The sequence below is a fragment of the Topomyia yanbarensis genome, chromosome 3 (genome assembly GCF_030247195.1).
Source record: "Topomyia yanbarensis strain Yona2022 chromosome 3, ASM3024719v1, whole genome shotgun sequence".
In the NCBI taxonomy this organism is placed as follows: Eukaryota; Metazoa; Arthropoda; class Insecta; order Diptera; family Culicidae; genus Topomyia; species Topomyia yanbarensis.
In genome coordinates, this window is record NC_080672.1 from 232,760,141 (window position 1) to 232,776,406 (window position 16,266).

General features: G+C 38.4%; 1 protein-coding gene, 1 long non-coding RNA gene and 1 pseudogene across 2 annotated transcripts in view; 1 reads left to right on the forward strand and 2 right to left on the reverse strand.

The window, feature by feature from the left end:
- LOC131692818 (solute carrier family 22 member 13) overlaps positions 1–16,266 on the forward strand; it is a 1,403,565-nt gene that overhangs the window by 16,406 nt on the left and 1,370,893 nt on the right. The window lies entirely within an intron of this gene.
- Positions 7,130–8,001, reverse strand: LOC131692606 (DEAD-box helicase Dbp80-like; annotated as a pseudogene).
- On the reverse strand, positions 9,009–9,596 carry LOC131692820 (uncharacterized). The gene is made up of 3 exons (XR_009306069.1): positions 9,512–9,596; positions 9,265–9,375; positions 9,009–9,192 (listed from the first exon to the last, which is right to left on the reverse strand). It is a non-coding gene; the product is annotated as an uncharacterized LOC131692820 (long non-coding RNA).

Genomic DNA, 16,266 nt, shown 5'->3' on the forward strand with positions numbered 1-16,266 from the left:
AAACATGTTTTATGTGGTCATAAACACCTTTTCCACGGTCTAGCACATGTTGCACAAATTGAATAGCCTTCTCCTGATAAATTACTTATCTTCGACCTTTCGGCTTGCCGAAAATTTCGCATAGCCTTCGATTTTTTATTTCTTTTGTTCTTTTTTGCTAATGAACGAGCCATCTTGCCAAAACTATCGTAAAATACAAGTGATTTTTCTGTCTAAACAAGTATATTATGAACATATTACCATGGTTACGTTGAACTAACATATGCTGAAATCGGCAGCCGACTCATACTCGATTACATTTTCTAGAAGGTATTCGATGGGCAAAACATTGATGCAGGACAGACATCATCTAACCATTCTAATCTTATGCTTATATAATGCCCTCCGTATGACAATTCCAAAGATGATCTATTCCGGAACAGATTGTTCGACACCAACAATCAAATCGCACTCGCTTTTTCATAAATTATAACTATTCAATTTCAAAACTTTCGCTGGGTTCGCTAATTTTTTATGACCGTCAGTATTCTTACTTCGAGTCACTTCCACCGGCCACACCATAGGTTACGTGTCGGTCGCAACATTTGTACGGTCGAGGCAGTCGTCCTAAACTTAGCCTATGATATTACTGTTGATTGCGGCCTGAAGCACGGATACTGATGGTCATAAAAAACCATCATGCTTATATTTACAAAACCAAAGAGGGTTTGGATATGTGATAGATATACCCCCGGAAAAATAAACCAGTGCAAACTAACCTATCTCTACGAAGTGTTCTGTATCGTCACAATAAGTATTCTTAGTGGGAGTTGGATAGTCACGTGAGTCCTGCGGTTTTCTGTTGGCTTGGCATTGCTATGAGTATAAATAATTATAAACAAATTATTCAATCCCGGTTGGTGGTACAGCAGAGAAAAACTAGTCAACAAGTGTTGAAGTACAGACAAGGAACATTTATTATTAGTAGTAGAATTACAGCATTGATTGTCATATATGCCGAATTGACAGCGAAATACATTGAAATAGTATGTCCCAGTTCTACAGAAAGCCTGCAGCTCCAAGATCTTACATACAAGCTCATTGAAACAATTCATAATTGATAAATTTACAAGAAACTAATGTTGACTGACGAGGAATACAAAATCATGGTTGATCAAATTATGAACCTAGTTTGTAATCATAATAATCCGTATCAGAAACAGTCAAATGCTGCCATACTGCCATTAGTTCAGCTAATTATTGTATTTTATTAGAAACTAAAAACTGCACAATATTATTATTCAATACGCACCTAGTCTATCGAATCGTCATAATTTCTTTTCAAATAGATATCTAGATACATGGCTTGACATCAGCTGAGGCGTACAACATGTCAGCTGAGGCGTATATCACCAGGAGCAACTATGTCTAGCTAGCCATGAGAAATGAATTCACGCAGCATGATTCCACAGTGTCAGAAATGAAAAATGATGATGGTCAAATATTTGTATCACAATTTACATTTTTACTATGCAAATATGAATAAATTATTATCATTATTATAATTATTGTTATTTTCTTCAAAACAAAATTTAATTTATATGAACTGTTCCACATACCAAGCTTACAATATTGTAATGTACATCTTTATAATCGTTCAATATTCAATTTTAATGCCATATACACGAAATACACATTGCGCATACAAATTTTGCAAATACCTTAGTGTTGCCAAAGGCAGTGTAAACAAAAGGCAATGGACTTGTTTCTTTTAGATAGGAAACTTTACTCCACAGTCATTTTCTGCAGAAAAGTAGGTTTTCGATGTGTCCATACACTTCCTGCGAAGGGAACAAGGTATGTTGAGCGCGATCTTTCAGAGTATTCCGAAGATATTCTTACTAAAATACTGCAATGTCCAAGAGCGCCATATTGTTCGACCTGAACTACGCTCAAAAAAAATTAGGACAGGATATCTTCGAAATAAACAAATATTTTGATCCTTTATTTAGCTAGAACTGTTTCTTGTGGTTTATTGCATCAGGGATCAAGGAATTTTGAAGAGGTTATTCGGTAGACCAACGAAGAAAAATGCGTTTTTATGTCAACATAAAAAGCCACAGTCGACGTTGGAATGTCCATAATAAATAAAGAACACTGAGTTTTTAGTGCAAAAATCATTTGTTCTATTGTTAAGGTTTCAATCATAAGTTCATTCGCCAGCAAATCATTTGTTTGGAATAGTCAAATTACAAAATATATTTGTATTACACACCAAAGAAAAGCAGTTTCCGTAAATTTATATAACCTATATACAAGTTCTCAATATTATTTAGTATTATAAATGTCAATTAAAACTATTGTTTTACCATTTTATCTCCAAACATATGTACCATGCAGTAGTTTCCTTAGACATCATTGTAATCTGTACCTATACAATTCAAATAATCTGCAGCTCTATAGAAAAATTTGTACTTTTGGTAGCACTGCGCGGTACGCATACAGAGCAATAGAGCTGTCAATCGCGCTCATTCGTTCTTGGCATGATGGTGGGGGCATGCAGTTGGCTGAAATAAATTCCCATTCTCACAACACGTGGTCGGCACCCAGGCTTGCTATTTCTTTAGCGGACCCTACACGAGCAGAAATATTGACAATAAACCAATTATTGATCAATATATTGATCGTGCAAGGACATTTTGAAAATATTGATTCTGTAGGATTCAAATGGGATTGACGTATTGAAGCTGTCTTGACAATATTTTTATAGACAATATTCTTGTCTCGTGTAGGGTCCGCTTTTCGCTATTTTTACCTGTTGTATAAGCTTCTTTCAAGAATGCGAGTACCGTCAACGAAGTTTTGGTGGTAATGGTTGCTAATTGATGCGCGCAGTTGTATGATAAATAGGGCATTCAATTCAAGTTTTCAAGGCTCTCAAATACAGTTTTTCACTATTCTGGGGTTATTTTTGCTATTATCAGTTTCTCGGTGATGGTTTGGCCGATTATCACAATTAAAGGTATATTTTCCTGCAACAAAATTTCGTACGGATCGTTTGTATGGTTCCGGAAATATAAACTGTTAATCGTCCGGTCACATGATATTCCCATATAAGAAGGAACTAAAAAAAATCTAAGAAATCGAATTCGAATTTGGGATGACAAATATCTTTAAAATGCATGAAACATCGAGATTTTAACCAAACCATTTTTGGTGTTTAGACCATTTGGGCATAAAGTATCCTTCCTATACATTATGCGAACATTATCCTGCTTCTCCTACCAGCTGATCAAGACGACCAAACTCAAACCGCTGATTACTGGTTCAAGTGTTCGATTTGGTCTTTTTCTTTTACAAAATTTTAGAACTCGAATATTGATTTCTTTTCTTGAATATAGTTGTCTTGTCATGTATAATGAAAATGTATTACACCTAGGTTTTTTTACGCGGGGGATTCGTACCGTGTAAAAAAACCACGGTAATTGGAAAAACCGCGTTTATTCAAAAATCCTCGTAAAAACCGCGTTAATTCGAAAGTCCGTGTAAAAAAACTCTCAACACAAGACTTATATTTTTAAAAGTTTTTTTTTTGCACGGATTTCGCAATTAATACGGTTTTTGCAAAAATAAGTCCTTTTGAATGCAAAAGACTTAGACTTTTCCTACAAAAATGCTAAGTCCTTTTAAATGTAAAGAACTTAGAAGAATTTTGGCAGTTTTTTCGTGCGGATTTCACAATTATCACGTTTTTTGCAAAAAATATGCCTAGTCCTTTTGAATGCAGCAGATCTAGAAGATGTTCGGAAAGATGGAAGAGACGGGTATGGACTTCTTATGTCCCGCACCTCAACAATATTGGTATTTTCGGAATGGTCTTGACGAGTAGGTACCAGAAATTGATTTTTGGTGTTATTTTGAAATCCAAGATGGTGACTTCCGGTTTAGCGAAATTCTCTTCAACCCATGCAATATGGGTATTGTCGGAATAGTCTTGACGATTAGGTGCCAGAAATGTATGTTACGGTTAAGCCAAGACAAGTTTCGGTTTCACTGTGTCTCTTCGGCATAAACAGAACTTCTGCTCGAACGGGACATCACGTTTGATCAGTCGAAACACAAAGTGTATTTTAGTTTGCGTCAAGCCGGCGCTAATCTATTCCGACAATAAGTTAGTGTTAGTTTCTGATGAGGCGAAGCCGAAACGCAACACAGTATGAAATAAGGATTTGTGCCATCCTGTACAAAGACTGGTTTTTACCAACAAATTTTCACCCTAGCGAGAAATTTTGGTTTTTACCAAATTTTCCTCCTTAAGCTTAGTATGCACCTCTTGCGAAATGGGGTCGCGAAATATTTTTCCTTCTTCCGTGCGGAATTTTGACATTTGCTCGCGAAAACTAGTCTGTGTGTTTGCTGTTAGATGTCGCTTTTGATAACTGAAAAACGACATCAGCTGTTGTTTGTTTATTTCTTTTTTATATTTCTGCTGTCATTTGAATGTTTTAAATGAGGTATTTTATTAATTCATCACTGATATGCATGAAATCGGTAACAATTGTAAACCTATTTGCCATTCATGAAGCTCTCAGGGAAGTGACGTACTCAGCGTGAATCGTATTTCGAGCATGAAGAATCATAATGCTTATATGTGACGGTTCCGGATGTCTCGGGGAAGTTCAGTCTGACCAATTTAGACAGCACAATTCCTGCAATCGGAAATTTAAATCATTGGCTGGCCATTTTCTATCTAAATTGGCTGCTTCTGCCGGTTCTAGAAGACCCAGGGAAATGATCGAAATTCGCTCAAACCAAATCTATTGTAATTGTCCGAATCGTAAATCTAAATCGGCGTTTGACCATTAAGAAGCAAATCTGATTGCCTTGGCCGCCTTTACCGCTTTCACCTCGGGGAAACTACCTTTCGAAACACGTTTCGGAATCCGGAATGGATTCCAGCGCAAATATAACAACCGACTCCGACTCAATCGGTTTCAGGTCGAACCAAACCCTAGGCTTTAAACTTTGGCTGACGTTAAAAATCGATTCTGATAACAATGGCTACTACTAAAGGTTCTGGAAGTTCAGTGAATGCTACCAATAATCAGTACGGATACAAACCTATTTTTGGTATAACAATTGTGAGAATCGTAATTGAAATTTATTGCCATAAGTAATTCGTGGTAATTCTTATTGCATGAAACACTAGAGAAGGTTTAAGAAATCCTGGGTAAGTGTTCCATGGTCTGAATCGTGATTCCGAATCACTGGATTATATAACTAAATTGGTCACTTAACGAAACCGAAGGTCAAACGAGTCGTCAACCAATCGCACAGTGTCGCCTAGCCGGACAAAACCTCAAGATTTTATTTTTGATTTTTCATGATTTAACATTTTTCTCTGTTTCTTAACAGGTTGAATAGAGTCTTCTCGAAATATTAAGTCCCGAGGACGATAGTTCGATTTTTTACATGACTTCAAAGGTGAAATAGATAATGAATTCTGATTAAAACTATTTTCAAACATAAGTTATTCAAATGAATATATCTTTTTAGTTAAGATTCCGATTGGGATCAAACTGATTTCATGTGAAAGGTTATTCGCTGGACTTATAGCTGACATTCGATTTAGTCGATACAAGTCTTTCTTCTCGCTCAGACATGAAAAACAAATAATAAATCTAGCAATAGTTTAAAGTTACAATGTTCATAGTGGCTGTACTTTTTTTTTGAAACGGTTCGGAAAGATCGGTTGTTGCTCACGATACTTGAAAATTAGTGCACTTTCCAAAAATGAATATCTTGTTTTGCCCCTTTCTGCCCCGAGGTATGAAAAAAGGTGATTTTTCATAATACGTCTGAAGGAGACGCATGGTAGCCTTTGACTACCCAGGGTTCGCAATATAATTTATAGATGTGTCTTATCATTATCAACAATTGAAAAAATGTGTATTCTGCTAAAAAATTCACCGCGTCTAATTTTTTGAAAATGAATTTTTGGAATTAGAGCACTTTATATTCGTAAATGTTGAATTTTCGAACCACCCTAAGTGCCAAAATTTTGAGGTAATAAAAAACAAAAAAAATAAACATCAAATATGAATTCAGCGTCACAAAATTACCTTAATGTGAAGTTTTCATCAAATTCGGGCCACTTTTGAGGTTTTGTCCGACTTTTGTATGGAAGGTGATCACTGTGAATCGGATCAACAACTGCTGTACTTCAAGAATACCGTATGTGCTATAGCACGTTTACTTAATCACCAGGCTGCTTTTTTGTATGCTAGACGGTGGGTGCCGGTGTGTGTGTGAATGATCACGTTTGCGACCGGGTTTGTATTATCGCGTTTCGCAGTATACTGCCGCTAGAAGCATAATTGTCCCATGTGTATAGGGATTCCCATAGCACATGGGACAATTATGCTTCCAGCGGCAGTTATACCTCACACAAAAATGCTGTTCAAGTCTGATATTACACCGAAAGTTAGACGAATTAACTGAATTCTAATTTGATGGTCAGATTGACCCCACTGAACATCATAAAATCAGATTGGCCCTGTATGTAAATTATGGAAAAGATATTATAAGCCTTTTACAATCAGTTATAATCCATTTAAAACGAGTGTATTGCTAGTTAGGCACTTTTCAATCAGTTAGGTCCTTTCATAATCAGTTCGGTCATAAAAATCAATTAGGCGCTTTTATAAATTGTTGTAAAATCGCTATCAAAATTCTTCATAATCAAATGTTGCGTTATGTACGTGCTCGGGTAGATATTTGTTAATGGAAAACATGAAAATTCAATTTGTTACATTTTGCAGTTAGGCCCTTTTCAAATGTTTGGATAGAACTGGGTAGAGCTAAATTGTAATTGTAATTGTAAATTTATTAGCTTACGATACCCTGTTGGTTACATTTGTATACCTTATGTCAGGTCAAGGAAGAACAAAAAATTAAAAAAAATATAAAATTATAAATTCAGAATCAAAACAAGTATGACCCAAAAAAAAGCTCCTACGCCTTTCACCAGTAGCTGGTCGAAAACACTTTACGATCCGATATTTTCAATTTCGTCCGAGTTCTCCGCGTCTAGCAACTGAATCTTTTCCGGAAGTGTTTTTCGATTGATCTGCAAATCATCATGCTTCGATCACTGCCCACTAGGTTGATGGTGATTCCGTTCTGTTAAAGAAGTTGGAAGAAATACAATCTATAGGATCACAAAAATGAGTCACACTTACCGAATCTACCGGTGCGTCTAATTCGATGTAGATATGTTTCGCAATCGGCTCGTCCCTGCTGATCCATCGGCAGGTCGAAGTTGACGACAATGGTCACCTGTTCGACGTCGATACCTAAGACGAAAGAATCTCTCCGTAACCTGGTGCTGCAGCCAGAATCAAGTGGTGGAACTTACCCCTGGACAAAACGTTCGTTATAATCTGTACCTTCTCTAGTCCGGTTCGGAATCGATCCAGAGCGTCCAACCGTTGCTCCACCGTTAGATCACCGGACAGTACCGTTACCGAGTGACCATCCTGGGACATCCTGCCGGTCAACCAACCGGCCGTTTTGCGTACCTGTTTCGATCGATTAACAGTTCTGAAAATAAGTTTACTTGGAGTTTACAACTGTCCTATACATCATATGACAGAAAATGATCGCTTGTCCGACGGTAATCACACAATTTCTCGTCCTGGTTGCGGCACTTGACGTAGTACTGTTTGATGTTATCGCGCGATTCTTGCTCCCGCGCCTGCCGAATGACGAACGGATTGGGTACGATGTACTCGGCAAACTCCATCACCTCGCGCTCGTACGTGGCCAAGAACACCGACCATAACACCCGCCTCGTCCAGTACAAAAAGGGAAAACTAGGTCGTACGTCCTGAACTTTATACCCCAGTCCATTAGCTTGCCGAGTGTTCCGATGATGATATGATTAGTCAGCTTCGCCCCTTTGACGGTCTCCTCACCGCGAACGGCGTAAGGAAGTTTGATTTCCGGACAAAACTTTGCCATTTTGCAAGCTACTTCCCCCTTCTGAATTGCTAGCTCATACGTGGGGGAAAGGCAAATCACCTGCAGATAGTTTTTTAACTGATGGACTCAACTGAGCATTGCCAGCACGAAGGCCGCGGGTTTTTCTGTTCCCAACCAACCAACCAACCAACCGGCGTTAACCAACCAACCGGCGAAGAAGAATCCTTCCGCCGCACCTCCAGATCCAGCTTTGATTCTACTAGACCTTAGCGAACATCTTTTAATAGCAAACTTGCATCCGCCGGGCTAAAAGATTAGTCATGGATATTTAATTTCAAAGCTGATACTAAATATTTCGGGAGAAAATTTAGAATAGGACGTAAGCAACAATGAGATTTTCTTTGGGTTCTTTCTTTTCTGTTTATTACTCGGTCGTTTCAATATTTAGTACTCAACTCTTTGCCTAATATTTTAGTAAAAACCATCGGCTATGTACTGGAAAATTAGTGCAAAATGTTATAGTGACGTCATAATAATCGAAAGAGAAAGTAAACAAAGAGAGGCTCTCAATGTTCCTTATGTCCAAATCAAAATTTTCTGCAGATTTCGACTTACTTGAATGCCCCTGCATCTTCCGCGGAGGAAGCTGTTTCTCCATTTTCTCTTGCAGCTTGTTTTTCTTCAGGAGCTGCTAGAGTCAGAATTTCCGTAGCTACCGAACTCAATACAGCAGGTGCAGCTTTGGTTCTACTGCCGGTGAACTAGGTTTTTCCGCATTTTCTTTCTCTGGACTGCCAGCCGCCGGCTCTGAATCCTTATCCTTGGTGATGTGAACTCAGTTCGTTAACCTATTTGTATTGAAAAGAAAAATTCAAATCGCATCCCAATGATCGCTTCAAAAATAGGTTATAACAAAAATACACTTACCGAGCGCAGAAATTTCTTGATCCGTCGTCTTTTTGACCCAGTTATCGGCAGCACTTGCCATCGTTTCGATTTGGTATTAAAATTCAATAGCAAGGTACAAAGTATGGAAAATCGTCCTGAATCAGCACGGGTACTGTCCCTCGGGTGGTTTATTCCTTGCAATTCGCTGAAATTTTGACCAGAGCGACCTTGCCGAAAAAACGATGCCTTCTTTTGCCTGCTCACTTCCCTGCCATGAAACCGATGATGAGCGCTTATTCCAAACGGTCAGCCGATTGAACATGACGTGACATTATGTTTGTTCTGTAAATTGATAAGGACATCTAGATATGCAAAGGAATGTTTGGAGGAGGGATGCTACTGGTAAATACATACCGAAAGAGAAAGTCTTTTCCGAGCATCTTGATGTTGTGTTTTCTGTTGGCCCATTATCACTGCGTTCTCTTGCTGGGTGATTACCATGATATTATGTTGTTGGTGTTCTATCTGAAAAAAATCATAATAAAAATATCCGTAAATGAGTGAACTCGAGCTTTTTAAAGAAGAATAGGGTATTACATTACAATGTACTAAACACGGTAATGATCCTTTCGAAATAAAAAAGGTAATAAAAATGTCTCACCTTGCCGCACCAACTGAATAAAAAAGTCCTCCTGCACACCGCATGGTACAGTATAGTATGCTGCTGCTACTGTGTTTGAATGTGCTGTTGCTATTTTTTTTTTGCAGTTGGTCAATGGTCTTCTACATTTGGCTTGGATCTATTGCACTAATTGCGGTTGCTGACCAGGTTGTACCGTCGGCTGAACGTTATTGCTACCGACCTTTAGGATGATGGTCATGGTCTGGAGGAAACCTTAATTTTCTGATGTTATGGTTGAGGGTGGTTCTGCTGCTGAGCTTGCTGTGAAATGTTGGCGATAAGCACTCGAATAGTGATTGCTTGCTGCTGCTGGAATGGAATCACGAGCACTGTGGAGGAAGTGATATTTTCATGCAAGGAACTGGTAGGAACCAAGGGTGGAATATGACGTTTGTGCATGACTCCGATTTCTCTAAATTAGGAAGGTAACCGCTGGTAAAAATAGTGGCAGACAAGTTTTAAGGCAGAATGTGCCGAATAAATGTTTTCCGATGTGTCCATCATTCGTATACTCCTGTTGTTCGTTTGAGCAGTAATTGCTATGTGGTCCTTTTTTGAGGAGTTGTTGGCTGTTGCTGGATTTGGAGTTGTTGGTGCTGCTGCGGTTGTATCGATTTAATGTTGGTTGGCTGATTGCCAGATCCAGGATGTTGAGACAAGATTAGTTGAGCTGATTTGCTTTGTTCGGGTGTGCTGTAAATAACATTGATTATTTAAATTTAATTCTTTAAAACTAGAAAAACTTCCAGTAATATTTTTTAACTTACCATTCAAATTCGAAATATTGAATCTAAACTACGAAATTTTGGCAGGTTGCGATGAAAAAATACAAAAAAATTACCAATCTTGTGTTTTTTATATTTTTCATTGCAACCTGTCAAAATTTCGCGAGCCCCCTTGCGAAATAATACCGCTGACCATTATTTCGCAAGGAAAAAGTTTGCCTTGGTGACAGCGCATAGAAAGCAGCGCTGTCTCGCGGAAGTATTATGAAACTTATCGTTTGTCGAACCGTGTCTCAGCTAACTTCATTTTTCGTTATCGTTTTCGCGAGAGCTGCGTACCGCTTACGAAATGGTAACGAAATTTTTTTTCGCGAACATTTCGCAACGTTTTTTATGCATAGGTTTTGTATAGGAAATTTCATTTCGCAAGAGGTGCATACTTAGCTTTAGGGTGAAATATAGCATAGTCTATGAATCAAGTTACAATTTTTGAGAAAAAAAACTAAATAAATGTATATTTAAAAAAAAAACTGGATAAAATTGGCTCAAATTTAAAAAAACTGGAAGATTTTTCCGATTATCTGTTTGACTGGATGTTGTAAAAAAAACTGGAAGAATCCAGTTTAAACTGGAAGGTTGGCATCGCTGCGAGGCCGATACATTTTTGCTCGTCGATCCATACTCATCATACACTCTCACATTCACACAGTGGTATCCCGTTTTTCCGATCTCGGGTAACAGCTCCTGTGCATCAGAATATTTCTCTCGCTCGCTCAATCGCGATTCTTACATGCACGATGCACACATCCTCTTGCGGTAGGACGATGGGTTGGCGACAGGAGAAACAACAGGCGTGTTTTGGAATTCAACATTACTCAACAATTGGTCATCGATGACCAAATTGTTGAGTTAAATATGGCTGCCGCGATTTTTTTCGGTGAGCAAAAGAGAAAGTTTTGCTCTGTTGTGATACAAAACTTCGGATGCAACATTGCACGTTGGAGAGCTGCGCCACCTATTCCCCTTTCGCTGCTGAGCGGCAAAGAGAACCTAAAAAACCTGTTTTAATCCATCTAGAGGTGCAATTGTGCCTTTTTCATTTCTCCAAACTATGATTTAATAGCTGGTTCGTACAATATAACATTATGGAAATGTCTTTCATTCTTATTACACTTGGTAAGTATATATAAGAGCACCTTTTTGCATTCATCGCGGTATCGGTTTGAATCGGAGTTTTCTATGTGATCGCACTCCACAACCCGTAACTCCGGGGCCGGAAGTCGGATGGAGATGGAATTTAATATCAGTATCTGGGGACGCAACACCTTTCATTTGAGACTAAGTTGATCAAATCGGTCTAGCCATTTTCGAGAAACACCAATATAACCGTTATTCTGAATTTGGATGCTTCCGGATCCGTCGATGGTGGCCAGTGTGGCCAAAGAGACTTTGAATGACTGTTGGGGACCTAGATCTTCAAATTCAACAGTTGTGTACATTTTGGAAAAAAATTTCACCTTTTTACATTCATCGCAAAATTCGTTAGAATCGGGATTTGCTGCGTGATCGTACGTATCACCCTGTAATTCAGGAACCAGAACTCGGATCCACACAAAATTCAACAGCAGCTAATGGACCTTTCTTTTAAAATCAAGTTTGTCAAAATCGGTTCAGAAAATTCCGAGAAACCGATGTGGATAAATCAACAAATTTTGTTTTGTAACCATACTCTTCAACTCGTAATCCGGAACAAGATGTCGGTTGAAAATGAAATTCAATAGCAACCTATGGGAATATTATACTTTTCATTTGAATCTTAGTTTGTAAAAATACATACATACATACATACATACATACATACATACATACATACACACATACACACATACATACACACAGATATTTTGCGATCTCGGCGAACTGAGTCGAATGTTATATGAGACTCGGCCCTCCGGGCCTCGGTTAGAAAGTCGGTTTTTGGAGCAATTGCATAACCTTTCTATATGAGAAAGGCAAAAGAATAATATTTAATTAGCTTAATCAGCATGAGTTCAATGTTATCTTCATGTGATTATATTTTGAAATGTTGGTGGAATGGGTTTGAAAGTGGAGGGAATGGGGAGTTAGTAGAGTGGGAGTGGAGGATGCGGCAGAAATCCTTCATCTTATTTCGGTATACGGGGTGGATGAAGGAAATGCGGGCGTGAGGGTGGTCCAAGGCGAGAGGAGTGATGAAGGAGGGAGGTGTAAGGGCAAGGTGGGGGGGGGAGGTGGCAGCGACGCAATACTCAACTGCATATTTTGCCTTTCATTTGAGAATTGGTTTGAGAAAATCGGTTCAGTCATCACCGAAGAACCGATGTGACTTTAATTGTGGAATATGCCCGGAATTCCGGACTTCCGGAATCGTCGATAGTGGACAATATATTCAAAGTATGTTTGATTGGCAATCAGTGATCTAGATCTGCGATTAGAAGTAATTTGGTGACCATTTCAATAGTTTTTAGCCTCTGAGGTATTACGATTGTACCGATTTATATGGGAAATTCCAGTGTATCCTTACTAACACCCCTGTAACTTCGGAAGCAAGAGTCAGAACCGAATGAAATTCAGCAACAGTCAATGGTATTACTGTATCTTTCTTTTGAAATCAAGTTTGTAAAAATCGGTAGAGAATTCGTTGGGGAATGGGTGTGATATTAGCTTAGAAACTTGGCTGGTTCTCCGGGGGCGTCATGATCCGTCATAGGTGGCCAATGTGGTCAAAGCTGCTTTGACTGATCATTAGTGATCCAGACCCGCAAACTAGAGTAATGTTACATCAATTTTAATATGTTTTACATCATTTGAACATCATGGTGGTACCAGTTTATATGGGAATTTGCTGTGTGACCGCACTCTTCAACCCGTAACTCCGGAACCGGAAGTCGGATCAACTAAAAATTCAATAGCAGCTTATGGGAGCGTTATACCTTTCATATGAACCTAAGTTTGCGAAAATCGGTTCAGCCATCTCTGAGAAAATTGTGTGAGTTTAAATGATACACACACACATACATACACACACAGACATTTGCCGATCTCGACGAACTGAATCGAATGGTGTATGACACTCGGCCCTCCGGGCCTCGGTTAAAAAGTCGATTTTTACAGTGATTGCATAGCCTTTCTTTATATGAGAAAGGCAAAAAGGTGCGAAATCGGCAAAGTCCCAAAAAGTCGATTTTTAGAAAAAAAATTTTTTCGAGATAACATAAAATCTCGACGTTTCATGCATTTTAAAGATGTTTGGCATCAAAAATACGAATTCGATTTCTGAAATTTCATGAGGTCCCCCCTTTGAAAAAAAAAATTGAGTTCCGGCTTATATGGGAATTTCATATGTGACCGGACGATTTAGTCTATATTTCCGGACCCATATAAGCGATCCGTGCGAAATTTTATTGACATCTATGGGGATATTATAGCTATCATTTGGGACTAAGTTTGTGAAAATCGGCCCAACCATTTTCGGGAAACTGATGTGAGTTCGTAAATTTTGAAAGATGGCCGCTTTTCCCGGGCACTTCCGGAACCGTCTATGGTGGTCAAGGTAGTCAACGAAAGTTTGGTTGGCCGTCGGTGACCTAGAACAGCAAATTTAAGTTGTTTGAGAGACATTTTAGCAAAATTTTTACCTTTTTTGCTTTCATCGGAGTATCGGTTTGAATCACAATTTGCTATGTGATCGCACGCCACAGCCTGTAACTCCGGAACCGGAAGTCGGATCGGGATGAAATTAAATAGCCATTTACGGGGACGCAATACCTTTCATTTGAGGCCAAGTTTAGTCGAATCGGTCTAGCCATCTCCGAGAAACCCATGTGACTGTTATTCTGAATTTAGATACTTCCGCCGGGGCTTCCGGAACCGATGATGGTGGCCAATGTGGCCAAATAGACTTTGAATGGATGTTAGTGACCTAATACTACAAATCGAAGCAGTTGTGATCATATTTTGGAAAGAAATTCACCTTTATACATTCATTGCAGAATTTATTAAAATCGACATTTTCTGCGTGTTCGTACTCATCACCCTGTAATTCCGGAACCGGAAGTCGGATCCATTAGAAATTCAATAGCAGCCTATGGGAACGTTGCACCTTTCATTTGAGACTACGTTTGTCAAAATCGGTTCAGCCATCTCTGAGAAAAATGAGTGACATTTTTGGTCACATACACACACATACGCACATACACACATACATACATACACACATACATACACACACAGACATTTGCCGAACTCGACGAACTGAATCGAATGGTATATGTCACTCGGCCCTCCGGGCCTCCGTTAAAAAGTCGGTTTTCAGAGCAATTGCAATACCTTTCTATTGAGAAAGGCAAAAAGCTGGTACCAGTGATGCCACATTTTATATTATTTACCGGGAATAAAAAAAATCGAATTACTTTTTTAGAAAATTTGTACTGAAATTTACAGCAATAAGAAAGTTAATGCAAACATTTGCTGGTTGAATAATGTTTGGTTGATTTGGCCTTTTTTACAACAACCTTTCCCATCTTGCTTTATTTTTCCGTCAATAATAAACAAAGAACACTGAGTTCTTAGTGCAAAAATCATGTGTTCTATTGTTAAGGTTTCAATTATAGGGTCATTGACCAGCAAATCATTTGTTTGGAATAGTCCAACTACAAAATAAATTTGTATTACACACCAAAGAAAAACAGTTTCCGTAAATTTATATATCCTATATACAATTTCTCAATATTACTTAGTATTAGAAATGTCAAATAAAACTATTGTTGTACCATTTTATCTCCAAAAATATGTACCATGCTGTAGTTTCCTTAGTCATCATTTTAATCTGTACCTATACAATTCAAATAATCTGCAGCTTTATAGAAAAATCTGTACTTTTGGTAGCACTGCGCGGTACGCATACAGATCTGTCAATCGCGCACCTCATTCATTCTTGGCATGATGGTGGGGGCATGCAGTTGGCTAAAATAAATTCCCATTATCACAACACGTGGTCGGCACCCAGACATGCTATCTCTTTCGTTTCTTTTACCTGGTGTATAAGCTTCTTTCAAGAATGCGTGTACCGTCAACGAAGTTTTGGCGTCAGTGTGCTCTTTGCCTCGCATCGGGTAGGATGGTAATGGTTGCTAATTGACGCGCAGTTGTATGATTTCATTGCGCTCAAATACAGTTTTTCACTATTCTCGGGTTATTTTTGCTATTATCAGTTTCTCGGTGATGGTTTGGCCGATTATCACAAATGCCTCAAATTAAAGGTATATTTTCCTGCAACAAAATTTCGTACGGATCGGTTGTATGGTTCCGGAAATATAAACTGTTCATCGTCCGGTCACATGAAATTCCCATATAAGAAGGAACTAAAAAAAATCGAATTCGAATTTGGGATGTCAAATATCTTCAAAATGCATGAAACATCGAGATTTTAACCAAACCATTTTTGGTGTTTAGACCATTTGGGCATAAAGTATCCTTCCTATACATTATGCGAACATTATCCTGCTTCTCCTACCAGCTGATCAAGACGACCAAACTCAAACCGCTGATTACTGGTTCAAGTGTTCGATTTGGTCTTTTTCTTTCACAAAATTTTAGAACTCCAATATTGATTTCTTTTCTTGAATATAGTTGTCATGTCATGTATAATGAAAATGTATTACACCCAAGTTTTTTTTACGCAGGGGATACGCACCGCCTAAAAAAACCACGTTAATTGGATAAACCGCGTTAATTTCTAAAATCCTCGAAAAACCACGTTAATTCGTAAGTCTGCGTAAAAAAAACTCAACACAAGACATAGAATATATTTGAAAGTTTTTTTTTGCACGGATTTCGCAATTAATACGGTTTTTGCAAAAATTAGTCCTTTTGAATGCAAAAGACTTAGACTTTTCCTACAAAAATGCTAAGTCCTTTTAAATGTAAAGAGCTTAGAAGAATTTTGGCAGTTTTTTCGCGCGGATTTCG